Below are 15,757 nucleotides of genomic sequence, written 5' to 3' on the forward strand. Positions count from 1 at the left end.
CCCTCTTCTCCTAAAAGTGCTGACTCACAATAAGGTAAAGTTTCCTAGGTGCTAGCAGCTACCTGGGACTTCATCCAAGTAGCCATTCTTCATTAGTCAATGTAGCTTGTCAACAGCCACAATCATGGGAGATGTGGCAGAGCTTGATCCCATCCTTATCCAATGTGCAGACATGTGCACTTTCCAACAGGGTCACTAGATGGTGGCTTTGGATAATCACTGCCCTCACCCCCTCCCCTACTCCCCCTCTCCCATTCCTTACTTTAGCACTACTGAAACCAATTATAGTGCTTCCATCAGCATCCAAGCCGAGATCAGCTAACAGTACAGATGGAGCAGGAAACCTACAGCTTTACTGATCGGCATGGCTCAGTACCGTACCAAACTGTATATTTATCCAGTGCATCATGAAAAGTAACCTCTTCATTTTATTCTCATGCAGACAGCTATTGACGAGAGGATCTAATGCAGCCATGCAAGGATGCAAGCACAATTCTCTATATGTGGGCAAAGAAATGCAATGCTAACATAAGCCAGAAATGCAATTGTAACTTTAAATCAAAGTCATGGAGAAGCAATTTTCACCTTACTACAGCAGTGGGACCAAGATGAAGTGATTGCTAGTCCTGCCAACTTACCTCTGCACTGATGTCCATTCTGATTTTCAGGTGGACTTAAATCAAGGTAGCCAGAGGTCCTGCCAGAAAAAGGTGCACTGTGCCTTCATCTAAATAGGGGCCATTTAGACCTCAACATATTTTCATCTCTGCCCACCCGACTACTGCCAGTTCCTGCTCCTGCCCACCAACCATGGGCAGTACAAGTCAGGAGGCAACCTGTTCCAGAAATTCTTAAAAGAATCCTCAACCAATACCATCCCCATAGCAGGCCAGGGAAGAACAGGAGTGAAATCCACCGCATTCTTGGTCGCAAATGCCCTTCTGCCATTTTGCATGCACTGGTTGGGAAAAGGACGGCAGCGGCAGTTTCAGCGTGGGTGAGTTGAGGTAAGGTGGTGACACAATGGTGGGCCTCAGCAACTGCAACATCTGCCAGTCTGCACTGTGATCACACCCAATTGAGAGCACCACCACCTACAGGTTCCCCTCTAAGCACACACCATCCTGACTTGGAACTATATATCTGTTCCTTCACTGTCACTGGGTCAAAATCCTGGAACTCCCTTCTTAACAGCACTGTGAGTGTCTCTACCCAACATGGACTGCAGCGGTTCAAGAAGGCAGTTCACCACCACCTTCTCAAGGGCAAATAGGGATGGGCACTAAATGCTGGCCTAGCCAGTGACGCCCACATCCCAAGAATGAATTTAAAAAAAAGTTTCTGGGATTAAATGAGGCTCCAAAGGCTCTATCGTGCATGCATGTGCAGCCCTAAAGTCAAAAAGCTCGGGTACCTTCTGCATTATAGCCACAAAAGTAAATGAAGTGAATGAATAATGCATGTAGAAAAGTCCTATTACAGTACATAGTAAACAATCTTTCAGCTGTGTGCAAACATAAGCACATCGAGATAGTAAGGAACTCAATGACTGGGTGGCCTCAGATTTCATCAATCTACATTTCAGTGGTAAGATAAAAATCATAGCTGCAAAACGGAATTTATAGAATTGACGATGCTGTATTTATCATAATCCATTAACATCTACCAACACTCTGCCATATTGCATCTATTTTGGTTCCAGCAGATGTCAGTTCCAACTTCTCTGTAGGTAACCAAGTACCACATTAGAATACAAGACACCACCAAATCAAATAATAGACATGTTTCTTAGCAAAGCTAAATTGAAGATATAAAAAATACAATTAAATGGTGGGAGTTACTTTTTACCAGCTTTACACAAGTTCATTTAATGACTGGTCTCTCATTTATCTGATACACTAAAGTCCTAGCTGAGGATGTGCTTGAACAATAATGGTTGAAGAGCCTGAAACTGTTAAGTCTGTTTTATCAGCTAAAAACTGGCAAGAGTAGGGATTGGCAACTAAAGTAGAAAATCTAGCCAGAAATGATCGATTTAGGACGGCTTTATACTAAATGTCCAATTTCCATTTTAAGATGTGAAAAGTGGGTGTTTTCTAACAGAGTGGCTTAGTATATCGTGGAATATAATACAGTTGGTGTATTTTTACCACAATTATTGTTGAAAGCCTAAGACAGGTGTTCTAAGGAAAGCAATGAAATGGATACCAGCAAGTTTCTTTTGGGCCTCCTTATCTCGAGAGACAATGGATACGCGCCTGGAGGTGGTCAGTGGTTTGTGAAGCAGCGCCTGGAGTGGCTATAAAGGCCAATTCTGGAGTAACAGGCTCTTCCACAGGTGCTGCAGAGAAATTTGTTTGTTGGGGCTGTTGGACAGTTGGCTCTCCCCTTGCGCCTCTGTCTTTTTTCCTGCCAACTACTAAGTCTCTTCGACTCGCCACAATTTAGCCCTGTCTTTATGGCTGCCCGCCAGCTCTGGCGAATGCTGGCAACTGACTCCCACGACTTGTGATCAATGTCACACGATTTCATTTCGCGTTTGCAGACGTCTTTATAACGGAGACATGGACGGCCGGTGGGTCTGATACCAGTGGCGAGCTCGCTGTACAATGTGTCTTTGGGGATCCTGCCATCTTCCATGCGGCTCACATGGCCAAGCCATCTCAAGCGCCGCTGACTCAGTAGTGTGTATAAGCTGGGGATGTTGGCCGCTTCAAGGACTTCTGTGTTGGAGATATAGTCCTGCCACCTGATGCCAAGTATTCTCCGAAGGCAGCGAAGATGGAATGAATTGAGACGTCGCTCTTGGCTGGCATACGTTGTCCAGGCCTCGCTGCCGTAGAGCAAGGTACTGAGGACACAGGCCTGATACACTCGGACTTTTGTGTTCCGTGTCAGTGCGCCATTTTCCCACACTCTCTTGGCCAGTCTGAACATAGCAGTGGAAGCCTTACCCATGCGCTTGTTGATTTCTGCATCTAGAGACAGGTTACTGGTGATAGTTGAGCCTAGGTAGGTGAACTCTTGAACCACTTCCAGAGCGTGGTCGCCAATATTGATGGATGGAGCATTTCTGACATCCTGCCCCATGATGTTCGTTTTCTTGAGGCTGATGGTTAGGCCAAATTCATTGCAGGCAGATGCAAACCTGTCGATGAGACTCTGCAGGCATTCTTAGCATGTTTCTTAGCAAAGCTAAATTGAAGATATAAAAAATACAATTAAATGGTGGGAGTTACTTTTTACCAGCTTTACACAAGTTCATTTAATGACTGGTCTCTCATTTATCTGATACACTAAAGTCCTAGCTGAGGATGTGCTTGAACAATAATGGTTGAAGAGCCTGAAACTGTTAAGTCTGTTTTATCAGCTAAAAACTGGCAAGAGTAGGGATTGGCAACTAAAGTAGAAAATCTAGCCAGAAATGATCGATTTAGGACGGCTTTATACTAAATGTCCAATTTCCATTTTAAGATGTGAAAAGTGGGTGTTTTCTAACAGAGTGGCTTAGTATATCGTGGAATATAATACAGTTGGTGTATTTTTACCACAATTATTGTTGAAAGCCTAAGACAGGTGTTCTAAGGAAAGCAATGAAATGGATACCAGCAAGTATTCATTCAGAAGACCTAGTCGCTTTTATTTCATCAAACAATAAACTTTGGAGCAAATCGCTTTCAAACTTCAAATAACACCTGTTCCACAAAAATCACATTTAAACATAAAAAAGGATTAAACTCAAACTGAACTGTTATGATCTGCAGGTACATTAAAGATAAATCTATATGCATACACAGAAGAACTGTAGAACAGTTTAGACAGAAGCTTATTTCAATTTCCTTGAATTGTAGAAAGTACAGAGGAGGACACCAGCTCGCGATGATAGGCTTTTCTATTAGATAACAGATCTCTGCTACATCCTGCAGACTTATATGAGCTGTTGCCTCTGAGTATTGATGGCACATTGCTTCATGGAAAGTGATGCCAGCCTTCCATATTTTACATCTACCTCTTAATATCTCCAGCTGAAATTTACAATGATCACAATGGCTTGTGTTTGAGAGAATCTATTCCTGATAGAAATTACATTACTAACTTTGTATTTCAATTGGCTGAGCAATATGCAGTGAGTGACTGATTGATTGATTGACAGGAACAAGATACAATCCAAGATCTGAGCTGACTCCATTTTCTTTTAATTCCTTCATGCGATGTGAGAGTCGCCAGTATTTATTGCCCATCCCCAATTGCCCTTGAGAAGTTGGTGGTGAGCTGCCTTCTTGAACTGCTGCAGTCCACCTTGTGCAGGTATTCCCACAGTGCCGTTAGGAAAGAAGTTCCAGGATTTTGATCCAGCGACAGTGAAGGAACAGTGATGGAGTATCAGGTCAGGATGGTGTGTGGCTTAGAGGGGAACTTGCAGGTGGCATTGTTCCCAAGCGTCTGCTACCCTTGTCCTTCCAGGTGGTAGAGGTCATGGGCAGTACAGCTGCTGCAATGATTCTGCATACTTGAGCCAGGGAGGGGAAAGTTGATCAGGGTTCCTATACCTGATGACTCTTTGGCTAAACCTGTTGGAAATGTGTGTGTGGAGGCCGGATGAGATTTGCAGCAAACTTGGTTGTATTGACAGCCAGGTTGGATAACCTGCCACAATAGGCATTAAGTGAATAATGATCACTTGGACAAGATACCTGAGAATGACTGCCACCTGGTGTCTGCTGCTTCTGGAAACTGCTCCAGCAAGTTGATATCCCATCAAGCAGACGCAGCAGGAGGCCAGGGCGATTCTAATGTCTGGGCTCCAGTTAATTACCACCAGACCACTTCCTGTCCAGAACGGGTGTGAAGAGGACACAGGGCAACTACCAACAGGCAATGATTGGGTATTTCTAAGTAAGTGGGTAGGGAAGGGGCATTCCTGCTCCTCCTGGCCCAACAAAGGAAATTGTTGTGACTGACCAGAGGGCCTTTTTTGTCTTCAGACCAACTCCAGATCCCCTTCTGCCCAGGGGGAAAGCCACAGCAGCCTCCCCACTCAGGCTTCAGACAAAATTGCATCAAGGTTCCAATGATGTAATGGACCCCGATTTGCCAAAGTTTATGTGCCTCCCCTTTGCTTTAGGCAGGCACCTCATCTGCAGGTTAACATCACAAAAGGGTGGAAATGGTTGGAATCTGAACAGGTAATTGCCCAGTTTCCACCAGGCAGCTGGGAATAAAATAGATCCCACAATATCGGTGGCAGTGATGATGATGATGATGATGAAAAGGGATCAGAATAATGACAATAACAATAATGGCAAATATGATGATTATGACAATGCACTTCACAACTCAACTATAGTTGAAGGGGAGGGAACGTCTTTCCTTCAAAGTATTCTTCAAATCTCTAAAGAAGAATAGATTTACTATTTTTTGTTTGGCTTTTTTGTAGAAAAATTAATTTTATTATTGGGAAGGTGTTTCTCTGGGCACATCTCGCTTGATGCGGGGTGGCTGCAGTGATATCATTGATGGAGAGAGTCCCAGAGTGGCTCCATAGTTAACAACAGTGAAATGGATGCTTGGACTGATAGGTGGAAAGGTTGTGGGGCATTGGGGGTGGGTGGGTGGTGGTGCAGTGTAGATATGGGGGTTGCTCAACAGCAGCTGGCTGCAGAAAGGCCTGCATTCAGTTGAAGTTGCAAATCTCACAGTCAATAGTCATTTCCCAGGGTCAGGAAGCTCATGAGCAGCTAGGAAACCCATAAAAAGAATAGAAGCCTGAAACCTATGCGCATCTTATTTATGATCCATTAAAATGTAACTTCATCTCAACCCAAGGATATTAATGTGTGCAATGTACTGTGAAACATCTTAGCAACAGTGTCTGCTCAATTCTCATATAAACACCTTTGAAAAATCATTTGTTTATAGGTTGTGGGTACCTTGTTTAATTATAGAACAAAGTATTTTAACTGATTGGATTCTTCAGTTTTATTTTTGCCTTTCATTAAATATGAGCAATTGTACTACACGTAAGAAAATCTAGACTATTAAAATTTCTTTAATGGCTATGTTTTATATAACAATGCTTCAGCTAAAACTAATTCGATTATTTTCACATAATGTGATTATCTGCTTTTCTGTCATGTAGTATCTTCCAATCAATAATCTATAAGTTGTCTGAGAATCTGAAGCATTAGTTGTTGCCCATTACTTTTGCGAAGGTAACTTGCTTAAACAAAAGATTTAGTCTAAATATTGTTATGACCAGGTGAGAAAGGTGTATAGAGGTCTTTTACTGTCTTCACCTGGTCTTATTGTAACAGGGTTTAATTTTTAAACAGTGTTTTGAGCTCCCCCTTGGTGTATCCTTGTTCACCACTTTCCGGTTATAAGGTAAAGAAATGCACACAAACAGGCTTTCTTAGGTTTAAAGAAGAAAAGTGAAATTTATTAAAACTTAAACTCTAATTCGGTTAACGCCTAAAGATACACGCCGCACTCCACGCTAGCATGGATACGTGATACGCACATGCAAATAGGGACAGAAAAGAGCAGAAGAAAAATAAAATGGAGAGGTTTGAGGCAATCTCTGAAGAGTGGTTTTTACTGTGCTTTGAGCTCGCTGCAGTCCTTGATTGTAGGTAGTCGTACTTTTCGTTGGGACCCTGTATTATCCTTAAAGCTTGTTCACTGTAGGAGAATTTTTTCTCTTGAGGTTTTTATGTCTTCAATGTTTTCCAAAGCTGGTGAGAGCAAGATGAGAGCAGACAGGAGAGAAGTGTTCTCAGTCCAGGAGCAAACAGCTTTCTGAGTTTCTTTCTCTTAGCAAGTTCAAATTCAAACAGCTACTTAGTTATGTGAGTAAACTGGCCTGACCAGGTCTTCTGTGTACTGGGGAAGCAAGGACTGGGTCCCTTGTCCATCTGCAGCTCTTGTTAGACCGCATGACGGCTCTGGAGCTGCGGATGGACTCACTTTGGAGCATCCGCGATGCTGAGGAGGTTGTGGATAGCACGTTTAGCGAATTGGTCACACTGCAGATTAGGATTGCTGAGGGAGAAAGGGAATGGGTGACCAAAAGGCAGAGAAAGAGCAGGAAGGCAGCGCAGGTGTCCCCTGCGGTCATCTCCCTCCACAACAGGTATACCGTTTTGGATACTGTTGAGGGAGATGGCTCACCAGGGGAAGGCAGCAGTAGCCAGGTTCATGGCACCGTGGTTGGCTCTGCTGTTCAGAAGGGCGGGAAAAAGAGTGGAAGGGCTATAGTCATAGGGGATTCGATTGTAAGGGGAGTAGATAGGCGGTTCTGTGGTCGAAAACGAGACTCCCGAATGGTATGTTGCCTCCCAGGTGTACGGGTCAGGGATGTCTCAGATCGGCTGCAGAACATTCTGAAGGGGGAGGGTGAACAGCCAGTTGTCGCTGTGCACATAGGCACCAATGATATAGGTAAAAAACGGGATGAGGTCCCACAAGCAGAATTTAGGGAGTTAGGAGCCAAGTTAAAAAGTAGGACCTCAGAGGTAGTAATCTCAGGATTGCTACCAGTGCCACGTGATAGTCAGAGTAGAAATGAAAGAATAGTCAGGATGAATGCGTGGCTTGAGAGATGGTGCAGGAGGGAGGGGTTCAAATTTTTGGGACATTGGGACCGGTTCTGGGGGAGGTGGGACTATTACAAATTCGACGGTCTACACCTGGGCCGGACTGGAACCAATGTCCTTGGGAGTGCTTTTGCTAGCGCTGTTGGGGAGGGTTTAAACTAATGTGGCAGGGGGTTGGGAACCAAATGAGGTCAGTGGAGAGTAAGGAGGTAGTAACTAAAGCCTGTAAGGAACTAGATAATGAAGTCAGCGTGACTAAGGGAAAGAGTAGGCAGGGAGCAGATGATGAAAGCAAAGGGACTGGTGGTCTGAGGTGTATTTGTTTTAATGCAAGAAGTGTAGTAGGTAAGGCAGATGAACTTAGGGCTTGGATTAGTACCTGGGAGTATGATGTTATTGCTATTACTGAGACTTGGTTAAGGGAAGGGCATGATTGGTAACTAAATATCCCAGGATACCGATGCTTCAGGCGGGATAGAGAGGGAGGTAAAAGGGGTGGAGGAGTTGCATTACTGGTCAAAGAGGATATCACAGCTGTGCTGAAGGAAGGCACTATGGAGGACTCGAGCTGTGAGGCAATATGGGCAGAACTCAGAAACAGGAAGGGTGCGGTAACAAAGTTGGGGCTGTACTACAGGCCTCCCAACAGCGAGCATGAGATAGAGGTACAAATATGTAAACAGATTATGGAAAGCTGTAGGAGCAACAGGGTGGTGGTGATAGGAGATTTTAATTTTCCCAACATTGACTGGGATTCACTTAGTGTTAGAGGTCTAGATGGAGCAGAATTTGTAAGGAGCATCCAGGAGGGTTTTCTAAAGCAGTATGTAAATAGTCCAACTCGGGAAGGGGCCATACTGGACCTGGTGTTGGGGAATGAGCCGGGCCAGGTGGTTGACGTTTCAGTAGGGGACTACTTTGGGAATAGTGATCACAATTCCGTAAGTTTTAGAATACTCATGGACAAAGACGAGAGTGGTCCTAAAGGAAGAGTGCTAAATTGGGGCAAAGCCAACTATACCAAAATTCGGCAGGAGCTGGGAAATGTAGATTGGGAGCAGCTGTTTGAAGGTAAATCCACATTTGATATGTGGGAGGCTTTTAAAGAGAGGTTGATTAGCGTGCAGGAGAGACATGTTCCTGTGAAAATGAGGGGTAGAAATGGCAAGATTAGGGAACCATGGATGACAGGTGAAATTGTGAGACTAGCTAAGAGGAAAAAGGAAGCATACATAAGGTCTAGGCGGCTGAAGAAAGACGAAGCTTTGAAAGAATATCGGGATTGTAGGCGCAATCTGAAACGAGGAATTAAGAGGGCTAAAAGGGGTCATGAAATATCTTTAGCAAACAGGGTTAAGGAAAATCCCAAAGCCTTTTATTCATATATAAGGAGCAAGAGGGTAACTAGAGAAAGGATTGGCCCACTAAAGGACAAAGGAGGAAAGTTATGCGTGGAGTCAGAGAAAATGGGTGAGATTCTAAACGAGTACTTTGCATCGGTATTCACCGAGGAGAGGGACATGACGGATGTTGAGGTTAGGGACAGATGTTTGATTACTCTAGGTCAAGTCGGCATAAGGAGGGAGGAAGTGTTGGGTATTCTAAAAGGCATTAAGGTGGACAAGTCCCCAGGTCCGGATGGGATCTATCCCAGGTTACTGTGGGAAGCGAGAGAGGAAATAGTTGGGGCCTGAACAGATATCTTTGCAGCATCCTTAAACACGGGTGAGGTCCCGGAGGACTGGAGAATTGCTAATGTTGTCCCCTTGTTTAAGAAGGGTAGCAGGGATAATCCAGGTAATTATAGACCGGTGAGCCTGACTTCAGTGGTAGGGAAGCTGCTGGAGAAGATACTGAGGGATAGGATCTTTTCCCATTTGGAAGAAAATGGGCTTATCAGTGATAGGCAACATGGTTTTGTGCAGGGAAGGTCATGTCTTACCAACTTAATAGAATTCTTTGAGGAAGTGACAAAGTTGATTGATGAGGGAAGGGCTGTAGATGTCGTATACATGGACTTCAGTAAGGCGTTTGATAAGGTTCCCCATGGTAGGCTGATGGAGAAAGTGAAGGCGCATGGGGTCCAAGGTGTACTAGCTAGATGGATAAAGAACTGGCTGGGCAACAGGAGACAGAGAATAGCAGTGGAAGGGAGTTTCTCAAAATGGAGACGTGTGACCAATGGTGTTCCACAGGGATCCGTGCTGGGACCACTGTTGTTTGTGATATACATAAATGATTTGGAGGAAAGTATAGGAGGTCTGATTAGCAGGTTTGCAGACGACACTAAGATTGGTGGAGTAGCAGATAGTGAAGGGGACTGTCAGAGAATACAGCAGAATATAGATAGACTGGAGAGTTGGGCAGAGAAATGGCAGATGGAGTTCAATCAGGGCAAATGCGAGGTGATGCATTTTGGAAGATCCAATTCAAGAATGAACTATACAGTAAATGGAAGAGTCCTGGGGAAAATTGATGTGCAGAGAGATTTGGGTGTTCAGGTCCATTGTTCCCTGAAGGTGGCAACGCAGGTCAATAGAGTGGTCAAGAAGGCATACGGCATGCTTTCCTTCATCGGACGGAGTATTGAGTACAAAAGTTTGCAGGTCATGTTACAGTTGTATAGGACTTTGGTTCAGCCACATTTGGAATACTGCGTGCAGTTCTGGTCGCCACATTACCCAAAGGATGTGGATGCTTTGGAGAGGGTGCAGAGGAGGTTCACCAGGATGTTGCCTGGTATGGAGGGCGCTAGCTATGAAGAGAGGTTGAGTAGATTAGGATTATTTTCATTAGAAAGACGGAGGTTGAGGGGGGACCTGATTGAGGTGGACAAAATCATGAGAGGTATAGACAGGGTGGATAGCAAGAAGCTTTTTCCCAGAGTGGGGGTTTCAATTACAAGGGGACATGAGTTCAAAGTGAAAGGGGAAAAGTTTAGGGGGGATATGCGTGGAAAGTTCTTCACACAGAGGGTGGTGGGTGCATGGAACGCATTGCCAGCGGAGGTGGTAGACGCAGGCACGATAGCGTCTTTTAAGATGTATCTAGACAGATACATGAATGGGCAGGAAGTAAAGAGATACAGACCCTTAGATAATAGGCGACAGGTTTAGATAGAGGATTTGGATTGGCGTAGGCTTGGAGGGCCGAAGGGCCTGTTCCTGTGCTGTAATTTTCTTTGTTCTTTGTTAACACTGTCTGCTAGCATGCAAATGTCTTTGCAGTCAGGGACTTGGCAATTCCTTGTGATAGGCCCTCTTTTCTTCTCAGCCACAATTTTAAGTTTCAATGTTCATGTGGCGAAATAATGGTGTGCTTCATTCTTGGCAGGTGGGGACCTGCATGACAATATATATACTATAGCTAATGTTTTGCTGAGATATTTACTCTACAATTATATGCAGTTTGATTTATCGATTGGAATGTGAATGACTGGACTATTTGATGTAATGTAGGCAGTACATTGTGCTTCTGTTATGGGACTAAGGAAAGCTGGGGTTTGTTGGGGGCATTGAAAGATCAGATTGATTCAATATAGAAAATTTAAATGGGCAATTGGAGCAATTATTCTTTACTTAGTTGTAACCTGGGTGGGCAGAGGAGACAATGATCAATCACTGGAAGTGACATCAGGCAGATCAAACCTCACCTGAATATGGGCAGGCTTACAAGACGATACAATATGCGGAATAATGCCTAACGACATTTGTGCCTTAGGAACACTAGACACAAGGAATGCTAATGCATTCCTGGAGTCCAGATTTATTATGGGCTCTGGGAGCTTAAATTTTAAATGGCCATTGTGACTAAAACATTCAATAACTGATTAATTTGGATTAATTTAAACGGCATATTTAATATCCAAAGTTTAAAAAGAAACGATAACCATCAGCCATGCCACACCGCCATAAAGCACCACAGCATATTTCCTCACCCATCTGAGGCAGCACCATAATCAGCCACTGCATTCCCCTAAATTACCCAAACCTCTGGAAATGGGACATGGTCAGGATGCAGAGAATAGATATGCGGACATCTTACCTGGCCAAAGATTATGACAAGGAAGAAAATATACCCCTAGAAATGCAAGGAATCATTCTCTTAATCTGTATGATTGTTTTCTAAGTCCATACTTCTCAGAGCTGATCAGTGTTTAATGTCCTTCTGCTCCTGGTTGAAAACCATATCCTATTTTGTTCCACATCCCAGTGTCATCTGCTATTAGCTTCTCCAACTCTAGCCAAGACGGTACTGGTGTATTTAAAAAATGTTTTTAAACCTCCATCAAAAACTAGTATGCTTGATTGTTAACAGGTCCATAGATTGCCCTTGCACTTTGATTAACTTCCTTGGCTTGTGGTCTCAATGTTATCAACACAAGAGGTGTTTATTGCTTTATACATTCCTGATAAAGACCATTTATGACTTCTATGCTTCCAGAATATATGGGACATAGAACAACTGATAGGATTTCACACCTTGTTTTGTTTTTATCTTGCATATCCCTCTCTTAAAATGGCTCCTTCATCATCAAAAAATAACATAGTCCTCTGAGGGTAACATAATTTCTCACTTAGCCTTGTTTTACTGTATAGTTATGCTTACACTACAAGTGTCAGTGAGAAACGGTTTCACTTTGCACTAACACTAATGTTGTATTGCAAATGTGGAATTCTCGCCCAATGAGGATTCCCTGTGTAGGAGGGAGTCTCACTGTGATTCACTCCAAAACTAGATCAAGTCCTAACTCCAGATTTCCGTAACAAATCTTTAGTGTCAGTGCAAAGCAACAGAACCATTGTAGTGCAAATATACCTTAAAATTAATTTGCTGAATATCATAGAATGTCTCATTTCCTCCTAGAAATTAAGTAAATATGTCAAACATAATCTAGGATAGAAAACAAAAAAAAAACTGAGGAATTCATTATAGATTATAGATTGAATCCGGAAGTTATTAAACAGAAAGTGAGGAAAGAAAAGAACATATTAATGAATTTGCACTTATAGAAAGAAGGAAAGAAAGACTTGCATTTATATAGTGCCTTTCACAACCTCAGGATGTGTGGGAAAAAGTCACTGCAGTCCATTTCCCCAAATTGGCCAAGTAGTGACCAATGAGGGCCGACTCACCATTCAATTAAGGATGGCGAGTGGGCTCTTGAAGCTGGAGGGCCAATAGAAGGTCCTCCAGCTCAGAAGGAGCAGCAGCCAGCAGTTCAGGTCAGAGAGTGAGAGAGAGAGAGGGTGTCTCCATCTTGAGGCAGCCTCTCTGCAACTATTAAAAGTTTTAAATTTAAAAATGGCTACCATCGTGGAGGAGGAACCTCCCCATGTGATGGCCTGTGGCCGCAGCTGTGGCCATTCGGGTGGGGAGGTCCTCAGCCTGCCAGGAGCGCTGCACCTCCCCCACCCCCCAAACCCTGGTCTGCCAGCAGGAGGTTACCTCCTGGCAGCTGGCCTAGTCCCCCACACCTCAGGAGACCCAAAGGTTGACTTGAAAATTCCAGTCAGCCTCTGACAATTGGCCTTAAGAGGCCACTAACTTACCACAGTTGGCGACCTGCCCTTTGCAGGCAGGTAGCCTTTCTGACCCTCATCCCGCCTCTGGAAAAATGGCCTGGGGGGCGGAATGCTGCTGGTAAATCATCACGCAGGCTAACAGCGCAAATTTTCTTGCTCGCCCGCCTCTGTACCCGCCCCCATATGGGGTTGTAAATTTAGCCAAAGGCCTTGGTTTAAAGTCTCACCCATAGGACAGCACCTCCCACGGTCAGCACTCCCTCAGTACTGCACTGGAGTGTCAGCCTAGTTTATGTTCTCGAGTCTCTGGAATGGCACTTGAACCCACACAACCCTCTGACTCAGGCAACGATGCTATATATGACACCTCATAATATCTCTCATGACATCGCAAAGCACTTCCTCTTTAATTAATTAGTTTTGAAGTGCAGTTGTTATACAGGCAAATATACCAAGCATATCTGATTCCACTGCCACCATTTCTGTCCACCCTCCCCCCCCCCCCCCCCCCCCCCCACCTCCCCAGCACAACCCAGTGGGCCTATGTCTGGAGGCCAATACACTACGTCTTCCATGTAATCAAATTAATTCAATTTTTGTTCTTGGGATGTGGGCAAGATTGCATTTATTGCCCATCCCTAGTTGTTCTGAGAAGGTGTTGGTGAGGTATCCCTTTAAACCAGAGCCATCCATGTGGTGATGTTGCTAGCTGGCCTAATTCAACTAGTTTGTGGTTATTTATTTACATGATCGATGATTTGATCAAGTTAGTAATAAAACGAAAAAAAAAATCAGCTGGGAAAACAAAGATATATTTTGAAATCCCCATAGACATACTTTTGAGTGATTAGCATACTTGTGCTTGTTTAAAGCCAAATTATCCAGCAAGGATCATTTAATAAGGAGACAGATGCAGCTAATAATCAATACATTATAGGTACTGCATAGGCATGATTTATCTGTTTCTCAAAGCTAGCCTGATAATATTCCATGTTAGAAATCCACAGCAATATGAGGGTGGCGCAGTGGTTAGCACTGCAGCCTCACAGCTCCAGCGACCCGGGTTCAGTTCTGGGTACTGCCTGTGTGGAGTTTGCAAGTTCTCCCGCAAGTTTGCAAGTGACCGCGTGGGTTTTTCGCCGGGTGTTCCAATTTCGTCCCACAGCCAAAGACTTGCAGGTTGATAGGTAAATTGGCCATTATAAATTGCCCCTAGTATAGGTAGGTGGTAGGGGAATATAGGGAAGGTGGGGATGTGGTAGGAATATGGGATTAGTCTAGGATTAGTATAAATGGGTGGTTGATGGTCGGCACAGACTCGGTGGGCCGAAGGGCCTGTTTCAGTGCTGTATCTCTAAATAAATAAATAAGCTGTGGCAAATGCAACCTCCTGGACAGCAGGAGGACAGAGGAGCACAGCCAGGGGCTGCAAGGGGGAGGAAGGAGCTACCCAAGACATCGGGTGCACAACCCAAGAGTTAGCTACCTGCAAATGACGGAGCACCAGCGCTGTAGGAGGCTATGCCTATCCAGGATCTTTGTGCTCTGATCCACAATGATCTGAGGCCTCATGGCCCCCATGACAGTGCCCTACCTACAGCCATCAAGGCCACCAGAGCCCTGAATTTCTATGCAGCCAGATCATTCCAAGGATTAGCTGCGGACCTAGGTGGCAGCTCACAGTCAGCAACTTATCATGCCTTCAGGCAGGTCATGGATGCCATACTCCATTTTGACACAAATAGGGCTGTTCAGGCACAGAGGCCATTGGGTTTCAACCCCAATGCTGGATTCCCCCAGGTGCAGGGCATCATGTGGCCATCAAGGCACCCAGCGACTGGCCAGCAGATCCATCAACAGGAAGGGATTCCACTCCTTCAAAGTCCAACTGGTTTACGACCACAAAAAGATCTTCCACTATGTGCTCAATTGCTATCCTGGCAACAGCCAGGATCCTCCGCAAATCCAGGCTGCCTCGTATCATCAGTCCATCCCACAAAGTGCGTGGATGGATCCAAGGAAACAAGGGAAATCCCTTGGAGACAGTTACTGACCCCTATAGAGGAGCCCCAGATGGAGGCACAAAGGCGATATAACCAATGCCACCTCCTCGGCAGGCCACCCACTCAGCAGGACATCAGGCTTCTGAAGCTGTGATTCCAGTGCCTGGACCAGTTGGGTGGTGCCCTCCAATACTCTCCTGCAATGGTCTCAGTCATTGTGGTGGTCTGCTGTGCTCTCCACAACATGGCGCTCCAGAGAGGTGTGGACCTTGAGGACAGTGAGGTCTTATGTGGAGACAGCTCACTGGGGGAAGAGCAGAACATAAGAGAGGAGGAGGAAGAGGAAGTGGGGAGGGATAACACTGAACAGAGCTGTGTCCCTGCTACACGACAAAGTGGCCTTCTCCTGCCACCCTCTGGGAAGAGGACCTCTCTCCCCCTCCCTTACGGCCTCCGGCATTAGATCAAGGTAGACATCAATGAAGCAAGAGTCTGCCTTGCCCCTGGTGCCGGGTCTTCAGCTCTCCTGTGACATCTCACTCTCCTCTGGTGCAGCGAAAGGCAGATCTCTCCCTCAGGACAACCAGCAGCTTCAGTGATGGCTGCTGTGGGAGTCTACATGAGTCCCACGCCT

The 15,757-nt window shown here is 44.9% G+C and overlaps 1 protein-coding gene across 1 annotated transcript in view; it reads left to right on the forward strand.

Moving 5' to 3' along the window:
* LOC137379339 (leucine-rich repeat-containing G-protein coupled receptor 5-like) overlaps nt 1-15,757 on the forward strand; it is a 131,746-nt gene that overhangs the window by 45,205 nt on the left and 70,784 nt on the right. The gene's annotated exons all lie outside the window — the stretch shown is intronic.

The sequence above is a fragment of the Heterodontus francisci genome, chromosome 18 (genome assembly GCF_036365525.1).
Source record: "Heterodontus francisci isolate sHetFra1 chromosome 18, sHetFra1.hap1, whole genome shotgun sequence".
NCBI lineage: Eukaryota > Metazoa > Chordata > Chondrichthyes > Heterodontiformes > Heterodontidae > Heterodontus > Heterodontus francisci.